General features: G+C 42.2%; 1 long non-coding RNA gene across 1 annotated transcript in view; it reads right to left on the bottom strand.

The window, feature by feature from the left end:
- The window catches only part of LOC311518999, an 88,949-nt gene that overhangs the window by 24,791 nt on the left and 50,833 nt on the right, over nt 1-13,325 (bottom strand). Inside the window, exon 2 of the long non-coding RNA XR_014711173.1 lies at nt 1,960-2,064. This is a non-coding gene — a long non-coding RNA (uncharacterized lncRNA). The remainder of the gene's footprint in view (nt 1-1,959; nt 2,065-13,325) is intronic.

Below are 13,325 nucleotides of genomic sequence, written 5' to 3'. Positions count from 1 at the left end.
TCTAATTATTGTGGTGGGATATAATTGGTTAGCTAATCATGTTACAATATGTTAGGATTGGTTAGTTAAATTTCAGTAGAATGATTGGTTAAGGTATAGCTAAGAATATTACTATATAAATTAGGGGCAAACAGGAAAAAGGTGGGATTTGGGAATAAGGAAAAAGGAACTTGTATTTAAGCTTGCTGGAAGTTCACCCCAATAAACATCAAATTGTTTGCACCTTCGGACTTCAGGTATTGTTGCTTTCTGTTCATGCGAGAAGGACCAGGGAAGTGGGAGAGTGAAGGAATAAGCTCTCTAACATAACCCCTAGGTCCTTTTCTGCAGAACTGCTGCCTAGCCCTTTGGTCCCTAGTCTATAGCGGTACATGGGATTCTTCTGTCCTAAGTGGAGGACTCTGTACTTGTCCTTGTTGAACCTCATCAGATTTCTTTTGGCCCAATCCTCCAATTTGTCTAGGTCCCTCTGTATCCTATCCCTACCCGCCAGCGTATCTACTACTCCTCCCAGTTTAGTGTCATCTGCAAACTTGCTGAGGGTTCAATCCATGCCATCCTCCAGATCATTAATGATATTGCATGTTAGAGGATTGCAAAGTTATGCTCCGTCATGGAGACTTAAGGAGAGAGAACAAAATTAAAGTACATTTACTGATAAAATATCTTTCCAAATGTTGATTTTACTGTATATACAAACTGATTATTATTTATTAATGGAAATAGTTTATCAAAATTTACAAATAGGCAAAGTAAGAAAAACGCTGTTTGAGAACAAGTCTGATTTAAACATTGTCAATATCACATCAAAATATACAAAGCAAATATCTTTAACAGTTAACTTCTTGAATCTCCACGTCTGTCATTAAATTGTCTAAGCCACCATAATTTCCCACAACTGTGAACATTGAAATAAAAAGAAAAAAAAATTAAAAATAAGCGTTATTATCCACTAAAAAAAATTTTTTTTTTCAAAGTAAAAATTTAATTTAGCCAAGCCTAAAAAATAAGTTATTTCAGGCTGAACACATAGGACTGTTCTCTGGTTTTTTTTTTTTTAAATCCATAACATGAAAATGGAACGAATTCAAAAAAAAAAAAAAAAGTCACCACACAATTTGGCCCAGCTAGCATCTTATGTCAGTCCTTGAACACTGAATATAACAGAGAGGGTAATGCAGATGAGACTAGAAGTGCACTGAAAGAATTGTGTACAGCTATTTTTCTAGACCCCACCTACATTCTCAATGTCTGACTCTTTCACACACTAATATTAAAGAAAAAACTAAAAATAAAAACCGTTTGAGTGATAACCAATAATAAAATCTGCTGGAAAACATCACGCACTATGTGGCGCTGCTGGTGAGCTGCACAGAGCAGGCTCTATGCTCGTTTGTTTTGGACTTTCTAAGACAAAACTCTGAACCAAAGAACCACATTCTAGCCTCAGATACACAGACGGTCCTGCAGTTCCATCAGTTACACACACACAATCCCATGAAGGGCTGAATGAGGTTACAAATGGTTCGGCTTTTCTTACCTTTCTGTCTAATGTTTAGATTTTTCACTAACTTGCTGGCTGTTTCTCTTTGGAACCCTACGTGTAGAAATCCAGTCTGCTAATTAAAATTTGCATGCAGATACTGAATATAGCTGGTTACTTGAAATATGTGCAGATACCAGGCAATCCATTGCCCCTTACTTGAAGCATACTACTGATCTCCCAAGGTAGACGAGTCATTTCACACACTATGATCACAGACACAGTGGGTGCAGTTACATCATCAAACTAGAAGGAGGATAATAAAGCTCCTCATGAAGAACATACGAAAGGTTGCCTTGAGGAAATAAAATGTGTAGGTTGTATTGTGTATAGTATAGGACTGGCTACAGCTATGAAGTTGTACACAGAATTGTTTTGGTGAGCTAAGATGGAAAACATCAAACCTCTTTACATACCTTTGTACACAACAGAAATGGTAGATTGTGGATTTGGATCGAGACCTGATCCTGTTCTAAGGACTCCAGTGGAAGCAGCAGAAAAAAAAATCCCAATTTCAGTTCCTAGAGAAAGAAACAGAGAATCTGCACTAGAAACAAGTCAGACCTATGAACAGGAAACAAAACCACTTTCTCCGATGCCTAAGAATTCCTTACACGTTAATCCCAATAGTATACTTTTAGAAAGCATTATCTTTTTAATACATTTTAAACATATTACTGACATTTTTTTGGTTCAGGCTACCTCCTACAATATTGATTCAGTGATGACACAAATTAATTGCTCTGCTCCTTTCCATGACTTCTGTCTTTATGATGTCAGTGCTGTAGAGACATATTACAGAAATCACTTTGTCTGTGAGCTTTGAACAGGTAATATGGGTAATACATTACTTTATGGTCATTGTGTAGACCATTTAATCATATTCACGATCATTAACTTAACAAATGCACTTCACATACAACACCTTCACTTTTTTTTTTAATTCAATGTACTCCTAAAGGTATATAAATTAGACTCATTCGAGTTAGGAATGGAAAAGACCTATTCATCTATCTGGGTTCATTCATTTATAACGGCAGGATATGTTAGGAGTTGCCAAAATGACCAAAGTTCTATGTAGTGCAGGATCCCCAACAATGGCCATAATTTCTTTTGGCCCCTTCAATTTCTCTCGTCTATGATCAATAGGTGTTTCCCATGTGTTTGTCAGTACACAGCCCACCAAATGCCCTACTTTGACAGAGGGTCCCAAGTAGGGTAGGTACCAAGCTCACCGACTTCATCTCAGGGGATAGGAACGGTTTCACCTCATAGGATTGTTTGAGAATTTTGCACAACTCATATGAAAGACTCAAATGGTCCAAGTACACAGAGAGAGGGGCAAAAAAAAATCAGTCTAAAGACAAACAACCAAAAGCTGTAGCATCTAGCCTTACATTCTGCACAAAGGCAGGATATAGCTTAGTTACAGGGAACTAAGCCACCCCACATTTTGTCCAGAATGCATTTTTTCACTCCCCTCTGAGTCTTCTGGCTGTGCAGTCTGTTAGAGACACATAGTTTTGGTTCTTTGCCCCCCTGCTCCCAGCAAGGAGTTTTGTACCTTTCAGGTTTCTTTGATTATGGTACAGCCTCATAGCAGTCTTGCCACCTCCTCTCAGGGTGGTGGACTCCTTTTGGCCTGTTCCCATATGCATTCAGGACTGTGCTCCATGGTTTGGTTAGGCTAGTTGTTGGCTGCCCTTGAGTGTGGTTAAATAGCAGAGGGCCAAGAATCTCTCTGCTGCTGGAGATTCCTTGGGTGGCACAGTACAGCATAGGACAGACAGTAGTGGTGGAGTGCATTGTGCTCTGCTTAATCCTTTGCTAGTAAAGTGGTCCCTATGGGTATCCTTATACAAGTGCCAGGTTTGGACACAAGGTGGCCCAGGTTGGTCGAAACAGACAAGTGTCTTAAAGCCACCTTTTCTCCTCTGTCGCCAGACCTTTCCCCTACCTTCCAATGAAGACTGAGCATCAGTGCCTGTTCTTTTGCATCTGCTCACCCCAAATATCGCTTTGATGGTATATTCACACAACTGGAAGTGTTCAGCTCATACTTGCAGCCTCTTATCTGAGTGCTGGGCTGCTTGTTTTGGGAGAATATTCGAAGTGCTAGTCTAGCTGCCAGCTTCTTTGCATCTGTGGCTAACATAGCAGGACTCAGTTCCTACACTGTTGTCTTACTAATAATTCTATGTCCAATATAAATGATTGGCAGAATCCAGCCATTACTTCACAAATGGTAGTAACAGGCCTACAAAAACCCTTCCTGGAAAATTATTTAAAAAAACCCAAACAAACAAAAAAGAAAAACCCAACCAAAAACATGCCCCAAGAGGATGTTTTTCTACACTCAGGCAGATGCTGGTGGGCTTTTGCCCTGACTCATGAGCGTTTATATCTTTTACTGAAAAAATATTAAGCTAGTACAACTCAAGGACCGTGTCCCTGCTGTCTAGAAGTCTGCTAAGCAATGAAACATTATGAAGTGACTTAGATTGATGGCAATCTCTGTGTGGCTTGGAGACATGCTATATACATAATACCGTGACAATCAGTTCATTAGTGACATTATCCTCCATTATTTTAATCAGTCCATGAAAGAGTGAAGACAAGTAATGGGATGGTTAGTTTAATTATTGTTTAAACATTTCATTAAAACTGATTATATCAGCCTTAAACATTTCTAGCCTCCCACTCAAACTTTGGTAAGAAGTGAGCGAGTGTATTTTTGCATATGAGGTAGTACAATTTCAGAGGCCTGGATTCTGTTTGCAGCATTCAAGACAATGTCTGAGGTGGAAAGCAGCCTTCAAGACAATGACTGTGGCTCAGTCTAAGCCATCACGGTGTGCAATGCTGTCCGTTTGAGTAGAAGCCAGTCTCTTCGCAAAAGCTGATCTGTCAGCGACAGCTCTTTCTGTGATGTGGCAGTGGGAGGAGCTGAAGTCTTTAAAGCTTTTCTCCAATTTAAAAAGAAAATTGTTTTCTTGAAATCCTGGCTTTGCAGAAAATACTGGATTCTCCCCAAGCTGCGGCTGTTGCTCCAGCTTTGAAGGTCAGCACATAGAATAGCTTGAAATAGCTGATTGTCTGAACTGCAAAAGGCTTAAAAGATCCTACTAGGCCATAAAACCCAGATGTCTGTTCATACTGATTTTAAAATAAATAGAGAACAAAATAATTAAATTTAAAATAAATCCTGTATTAAAAAAATAGGGAGCAAATTTAAAGCCTAAATACGGCCGTGACCTACACCTCCTGTAGCCCTATTCATTTCATTACGGTTGTATACCTGGTAAATCAGGACAGAATTTGACATAAAAGCCCAAATCAAGAGAGGTGTTTGTTTCTGTCATGGGTTATTTTTCTGTGTACCCACCCACTGTGCATGAAGGAGAAATAATTCTATGATGAAGTATGAGTATTCAAAATATGTAAGTAACTAACATGTCAACTAACGGTGAAGGAGAGTAGCTAACGATAAATGTGAACCCATTTAATAGAGATCACTGTACTTCTGAAAGTTGCTTTGTTTTCCCCTTCTCTTGGTCTACTCACATGCCACACTTCACTGTAGCATCTGAATACCTTACTGTCCTGTTGTTCAGGAGTTCTTTGACTGGGATTGGCAAAGAGCTGATGTCCTGCTGCCTTTCCCCTGTTTCCACCTTCTAACCTACATTTTTGTTTAAAAAAAATGCATTAAATACTTTCCTAATATTACATTTCCATGCCAACTGTTGGTGCTGCTAACTAATGCTGGACCACAAGGGCCATTGGTCTGATCTAGTATGGCACTTCCTATGTGCCCTCTGCTGTGCCACAGAGATGATATGATCTCAAATATGACAGGATGTGTTCCCCAAGACCAACCTCTCTATTAAGACATGGTCCACGTTAGGAAGAAGTTTGAGAACCCTTGTTCTGATATATATAATAATTTCAGCCTCTTTCTAAGCTTGTGGCATAGCTGGGGTGACTATCTCCTGAGCCACTCTGTTCAGTTTTTAAGAGAACAAATAAATATTCAGCACAATGAGATCTCAAACAAAAAAACTAGATGAAAAATCCCCACTTTTTGCAGTCTCAGAGAATCAAAAGGACCAAACTGCCATGAAGACTAAACTAACCATCCCTCCTGTGCTGTGCAGAAATCTGGACTAAACAGTGTAGTATCTAGGTGCTAGATAAGCACCGACAACCTCTCTCTTCCCCCCCCATGGGTATTAGAAAGTAATTGATTTTTTTTGTTTTGTTTTTATTCATGCAACATAGAATTGCTAAACAAATGCCCACAGCTTCCATCAATGAAATGACTGGATCAAAATATATATGAAATTATGCCATGGTGGGGCGGGGGGGGACCCAAACTTACTTTACCACTGGATAGGTCTTGTTGGGGCAGGCAACACACCTAGGCAGAGGAAAACTCCAATTTCAAACTAAAACGTGTCAGGCTTGGACAGCCAACCTGTAAAGCTCGTCCAATAGATGTGATTGTGTGAACCACATAGAACTAATGCGTTCCCGGCAAGCAGCATACAACAGCCTTGTTTGACTGTGGCAAGGGCTGCTAAAGTTAAAGAAGGGAGTTAGTAAGCTGGAATGTAGGAACGTTGATTTGAAGAAGTTTGGAGCGATGTGAAGTCTCGAAGAGAAAATAGTGCCTGTGTACAAGAGACCAGACGGAAAGGTTGCAAAGCCAAGATACCGATAGAGGTTACAAAATTCAGGAGGTTCAACCTTCTGAAAGGACACTGGTATTATTATGGATGAAACCATGCAGCGGCGTAGGATAGTGGTTACCAGAATGTCAGACCAACTGCTGACTGTAAAACTGTGTTGCAAAGAGGTAACTATCCATACAGTAAGTGGGAGAGGATCAAAAGGTAAAAGAGGGTGTGTTTTGATGAGTTGTTGTGCCTTACCTGAAATACACTATCCAATCAGAAGGTAATTATTGGAGCAGATGTCTATACTACCGCTTAGGTAGATGTAAGTTGCATCGCTCAGGGTGTCAAAAACCCACCCCCTTGAGCAACATAACTTACATCAACTTAACACAGAGTCTTATCACCTCTTCACTGACACTGATTTAGTGCAGTAGTGAAAAACCCCTACATGAATATGTTGGAACTGTGAAGGTGGATATGAAACAGTCCATGGAGGGCATGACCTTGGAACTGGAAACTTAGAGGGGGAAATAACCCTATAGCCTTGTCAATTTCAAACACACTCTTTCAGAAGAGGGAAAGCCATCTCATAAGTGTCCTCTACCAGTATAACAAGTCCCAAATTGAGTTCCTTTTAATAATAAATAATAATAGTAATAATTAACAACAACAGAGAGATCAGGGATAATCAATTGTAAGATAATAGTTGGCAAGTGCATTGTGAGACAGCACAGACTTCTCCTTGTGGTATTCAGAATGCAAAGACTTTGGAAGCACCTGAACTCCTGGGCACTGGAAAAGCCTAAGTGGTGGAAACTTAAAGATGAGAATGAAAAAAAAAAAAAAAAACCCCTTCAAAGAAGGAGCAATGTGTAGATTTCCTGACTGCACACCGGAATGCATGGAGGACAATTGGTTCAAACTCAAGTCAACTTTGCTGAAAACAGCATATGAAGTCCTAGGAGTGATTAAACCAATGCCAAAAAGGATAAGAGGGGAGATTTGGTGGTGAATCCACTGAGGAAAAAAAGGTAATCTTAAAAAAAAAATGGCAGGCCAGTAGCAGTGATAAGATGGCATATACAGGAGCCCAAAAGGAGCCCAAAAGATGTTGTGACAGCCAGAAGTATAGGCTGTGATGACTATATAACCCACCAGGAGGGCATGAGGGAGAGACTCACCAAGTCAAGAAAGAAAATGAGGGATGTGAAAGAGTTTGCTTACATTAGAAATGAATTTGGTATATTGCAAACAAATGGTGAATCAATGTTTGGAGTGATAATTTTGAAAGAGTGATGAATGAGGAGAACCGAAGGAAACCAAACTGGTGCCTGGCAGATAAAGGAAAAGGTTACAGAGGCACTTAAGCATCTGGGACAAATTAAGTACCACAGGATGCGGTGAAATCATTGAGAAGGGAAGAAATCAAGTATCTTACAAATTTGTCCAACGGTATTCTTTAGAAAGGAACAAAGCCAGATGAATGGTGTAAAAGCTTGGTGGTGCCTATTTTTAAACTCAAACAAGATATTACACTGTGTGCTAATTATCATCCAATTAAGCGGATGTCCCATGTTATGAAAGTATAGGAGAAGATTACTGAAGAGCATCTATATAGAACTGTTGAAATTTGGAAGGGTCAGTATAGATACATGCTGGGAAGAGCACAATTGATGCCATATTTGCATTATGGATCCTCAGAGAAGTTTACAGAAAAGAGATGGCAACCAGGTATGGTCTTTGTGAATTTGCAGAAGGCGTATAATGATGTACCAAGAGAACTAGTTTAGTGGGATTTCCGATGGAGAGGTGTGCCAGGCAGATATATCCATCTTATCCAGGATATGTATGCTGGAGTGACTACTGCAGTCACTCCTAAATGGGGCTACAGTTAGAGAATTTCCAGTAAACATTAGCCTACATCGTGGAAAGCAGTTTTTTGTTTGCAGTTGTCATGGGTGCAATAAGTGAGACTATACAAAAGGAAACACCTTGGAACATGCTGTTCACTGATGACTTAGTCAGATATATGTGGAAGATTAAGACCCAGCAAGCCAATTGCAACATAGCTCTGAGTGGACTGGACTTTGAGTGAACACTGGTAAGACCAAGCCGAAGATAACAGAGAGGAGGACTCACTATATAGCATATCACAGGCAGAGAGCTTAGAAGAGAGTGAAAGAATTTAAATACCTAAGATCAATTGCTGTGGATGATGCTGTCCTTCCGAGTGATGTCAAGCATTGTAAAAAAGCTGTGTGGTTCAAAAGGAGGGAGCTGACTCCAGTTCTCTATGACAAACAAATGCCTATAAAGTTAAAAGGAAGAGTGTAAAAACCTGTAGTTTGACCCATCTTAACGTTCTAAACAAAGACTTGGCCAGCCATAAGAAAGAAAATCAGTGTACTTTCTGCCATGGAAATGAAGACAGGGTCAGAGGTTGGACACTTCATGATAGGAAACTAAATTAGGTTGTTTGTGGCCGAATGTGGCTTGCTCCAATGTATGACAAGTCGAAGGAGGCTAGGCTACACTGGTAAGGGTATATCCAGCAGAGACTGGAGAGCGGAGATGTTGGTAGGGTGGCTATGGTTTGCGGATGGAAGATGACCAAATGGCAGACCAGAGACTCGGGGCATCAGTGGACCTCAGAAAGACCTATCTGCATGACAGGGTAGTGTACAATCATGAGTTTTGAAAGAAGGCTATAAAAGCCACCAACCCCAAATAGGGAAATGGCTGGAAAGAAAAAGAAACCACCCTTGGAAGAGGGGACATTTACCAAAGCAACAGACCAAGTCAGAGACTTTGATCAAATGTGGTCCCTTCTACCGATCATGTCAGGGAAAGAACTGCTTGGACCAAGGATTGAGTCTATTACTCTCCCCTAAATAAGTGAGAAATTATACTGCACTGAATGTAAATGGGTCTTTAGCTAGCTCTGTTCCCTCTGGCTGTGATGCAATTTGTCAGTCACGCCCAGATGCAAAGCATCACTCTACTTGCTTTTCCCCCTTCTCTAGAAGGTGATGGGGGGAGGGGTGTAACCCCATCACACATACCCATGTCAGTACTGCAGTTTTATCAGTAGAAGGCAACATGATCACACACTTGACGGAGACAATCTATCTTGTAGAGGGCAGTGATACAAACTGTGGGAGACCAGTCAGAGAAACGTTGTGTATTAGCTAATCTAAGGATGGGCACCAATTTCAAAAATCAGATTTGGCCTTAGCATTTGGGATTGTTTAGAACTGAGGTTTTGAGTCAGGCCCAGCTTTGAACCTGACTGCAGCTTTACCATCACTTACTAAAATGGGTAAGAGTATTTGGAAGTTGACAAGGAAGGGTTGGATTCACAAAAGGACTTGAGGTACCTAAATCCCAGAAGCAAGTCCCAGTGATATTCAGAAACCCCCCACTCAGCTGCCCCCTGAATCCCTTAGGTGCCTAAAATTGCTTGGTGTCTAAATTTTTGCAGTAAAAGTTCTCTAGGCACATGTGTTTTGACCTCAGTGCACGTGCATGGCATCCCCATGCCAGGCATCTGGTCACCTAAGCCTCAGAGTAATACATAAACTGGGGGGGAAACTAGGTGGCCTGCCACCTAACTCACCTCCAGGCCTGATCTGGTTGGCATAAGCAGACCCTATTTACCAGATTGGGTCCCTATAGGCAAACTTACACAATACAAGACATGTGGGAGGAGGAAAAGAAGATCTCCCTCATAACTTTTAGCATAATGGTTAGGTTACTCACCTGAGATCTTGGAGACCGTTGGTTTAAGTCCTCCCCTTCCCTCCTTTGGGCCAGAGATCTGCCACCACTTCACGGATGAGTGCCCTAATTACTGGACTAAGGGATATTCTGTTGAAGTTGTTCCTTTGTGGATAACTAGCTAGCAGTCACTGGAGTTGGAACCGGGTCCTGGGTCTCCCACCTCCCAGGTGAATACTCTAGCCACCAGGCTAGAGTCATTCCCATGTGCATAAATTCACTTTCTCTCTGGCCCAGTGGTGAAGCTGCTACACTGTGGATAAGTAATGAAAGAACCATTGGTTTCTTCCTCTTCCTTTCATCCACCCCCATCTTCCTACAAAAATGGCACAGGAATCTGACTCCCAGAGAGGGTTTGCACCTATTGAAGCACTGGGGATGGGCGGGTGTGGGCCTGCCCACATCTGAAACCCCCCCCACCTCCAGTCTAAGGGAGGAGTCACCAGACCCAAGCATCAACTAAGCACGGGAGACAACTTATGAACCAAAAAAAAAAAAAAAAAAAAAAAAGGACAGGAGTGAGGGTCACAGGTTCAAAATGAGAGATCCTAAGGAGGACACCGAGCCGAGAGCCCCCAGACAGCGCATACTGCTCCTCAAAAGGTGTCCAGTAGGGATGGGAATAGTGTTTTAACGATACAATAGTTTAAACGGTTACTTTTTTAATCATTAATGAGTTCACAGTCTACCCCACGTAAACATTATCTTTGTCAAGTGTCTTTACTAACAACATAACCAGACAGTCGTGTGTGTAAAACCCACTTTTTTTGTTTAACTTTTACATAATATCCGTGAGCTGCCCCAACCCCCAAAAAGTCCAATTAGAATTTCAAATTTACTGCTGATTTTTGTTAATTTTTCTTAACATGTTTACATGCTCTGGTGTCAGTCTTGTGTGCAGTGATTAACAGTAAGGCCAGCGTTCGAAAACACATGTTCTGCAGGCACAGACGATCCTGGAATGCACAGGTAGCTCTGCCAATTGTCCAAGCCTTGGAAAATGCTGTACATTGACCTTCCACCACTCCAGTGGACTGCATTCCAATGAAGGACAAGGCTCCCTGAAGTAATTTTCCAGTTCATTTTCTACTACATTCTCCTCATTCTCCTTTTTGGTATAATCTTCACCTAACACCACTATAATCACTATAACAGCAGTCTCAGTTTCACACATTTTTTTCGGCACTGGCTCTATCGGCTCTTCCATTTCGGCACTTCTCAATTCAGCCACAGCACTTGGAGGTTCTTCTATTTGTAACATCGATGTAAGTTGCAGAAGCTTTGATTTAGTAGTGATCTGGACAACAGGCAAAAGAAACCACATGTGTTTATGGCGTGGATCTCACAAGGAGGCAATAAGTACAGGTTTGGTAGTTATGGCAGGATCATTGGGTTTCACACAATGCTCCAAGAGCAACAAACAGCAGCCTTGGAATCAGCGACCTCCATTTTCGACAGAAACTTCACTTCTTTGGTGAGTTTGGAGAAGACTGTTACAAACTGGATAAATATTTGAAATTGACACGGACTGTTCAGCAGACATGGCAGTTTGTATTTTAAAGTGGAAAGTACTAGCAAGATATCCTCTATTAATTGCCAGTGCTCATCTTGCAGCTGAAGCATTTGGGCATCAGATTGTTTTGTTAGAGCGCTATCTGAAAGCACAGCTGTTATAGCCCACCTTCGCTTACTGAGTCTTTCAAACATGTCATATACCAAATTCCGATGAGTTTTACACAACTGGATCAGATGGTGTCGCTTAACCCAAAGCTGTGTTTGTTTTCTTTCTAGTGCTTTTTCAGCTACGGTGCTTTGGTGCAAATGTGCAACTAGTCGTCTTGATCCACACTACTTGAAGAAAACCCATCATTTATGGCTAGCTGCAAAGTATAGGCAAAGCAATTGACAGATTCCCATGTAATATACCTTGCGAGCACAATGTTGCTTGCATTATTGTGTACACACGCCAAGACATGGCTTGCCAGACCCCATCTTTTCACTACAGTGTTTAATTTTTCAGCAAGGTTTTCTGCTGTGTCGTTCTGCCATACTTTCGGTTTGTAGAACTGCAGATCGAAGCTCTCAAATTTCAATATAATGGTAGGTTTCAGAGTAACAGCCGTGTTAGTCTGTATTCGCAAAAAGGAGTACTTGTGGCACCTTAGAGACTAACCAATTTATTTGAGCATGAGCTTTCGTGAGCTACAGCTCACTTCATCGGATGTGATCGATGAAGTGAGCTGTAGCTCACGAAAGCTCATGCTCAAATAAATTGGTTAGTCTCTAAGGTGCCACAAGTACTCCTTTTCTTTTTGCGAATATAATGGTAAGTGACAGTCATGTAACTTTCTGTAGTTAATGCCGTCTGGCAGTCAGTGGTGAAAGCAACTTTAACAGAATTTTCCCAATTTTTCCCCGGACAGACTTTATACAGTCTTCATCGCACTTCTCTAGTAGCGAGGTTATAGTCGGTCTCACAGGCATATGGTATTCAGATTCTACAAAACTCAACAATGCACAAAAACCTGTGCCCTCAATGACACTTATAGGCAGCATATCTGTAGCGATCGTGGTTAAGGCTACATTTTAGTCATGAGTATTTTTAGTAAAAGTCATGGACAGGTCACGGGCAGTAAACAAAAATTCACGGCCCGTGATCTGTCCATGACTTGTACTATATAAGCTGACTAAAACTTGACCGGGAGGCGGAGGGGGGGGGGCGCAGGTGCTCTGTGAGGGATGGTCCAGTGGCACCACAGGTGCTGGGGCACATGGCCCGGGACCCCCACCGGTGCTGGGGATAGGGAGCCGGGCGGTGGCATGCGGTCCAGGACCCCTGCTGGGGATGGGGTTGGTAGGGCTGGCAGACTCCTTAGCCAGCTCCGCATGTCCGTGCAGCTCCTAGCGGGGAGGGAAGGCCGGGGGGGTGGGGGGGCTGCAGGGGCAGCACCTGTAAGCGTGGGCAGCGTGCAGAGCCCCCTTGCTCTTCCGCCTAGGAGCTGCAGGGACATGCCAGCTGCTTCCGGGGAGCCACCCCCACTCCCGAGGTGAGCGCTGCCCCACACCCAAACCCCCTGCCCAAGCCCTGAGCCCCCTCCCACATCCAAACTGCCCCAGTAACGGCCAGTGCTTCTGGCCCAAGGGCTGCCTGATCTGTTCGGGCAACCCCAGAGCAAGCCGCACTGGCTGCTGCAGAAGTCACAGAGGTCACGGAATCTGTGACTTCCATGACCTCCATGACAGACACACAGCCTTAACCATGGTGCACAACAACTCCATTAGTTCAAGAAAATGCAACATGTGAATAAAACTGTCAGAAACAAATG

Source organism: Lepidochelys olivacea (genome assembly GCF_965140295.1).
Source record: "Lepidochelys olivacea isolate rLepOli2 genome assembly, chromosome: 3".
Taxonomy (NCBI): domain Eukaryota; kingdom Metazoa; phylum Chordata; order Testudines; family Cheloniidae; genus Lepidochelys; species Lepidochelys olivacea.
This window is presented reverse-complemented; position numbering and strand designations above follow the sequence as displayed.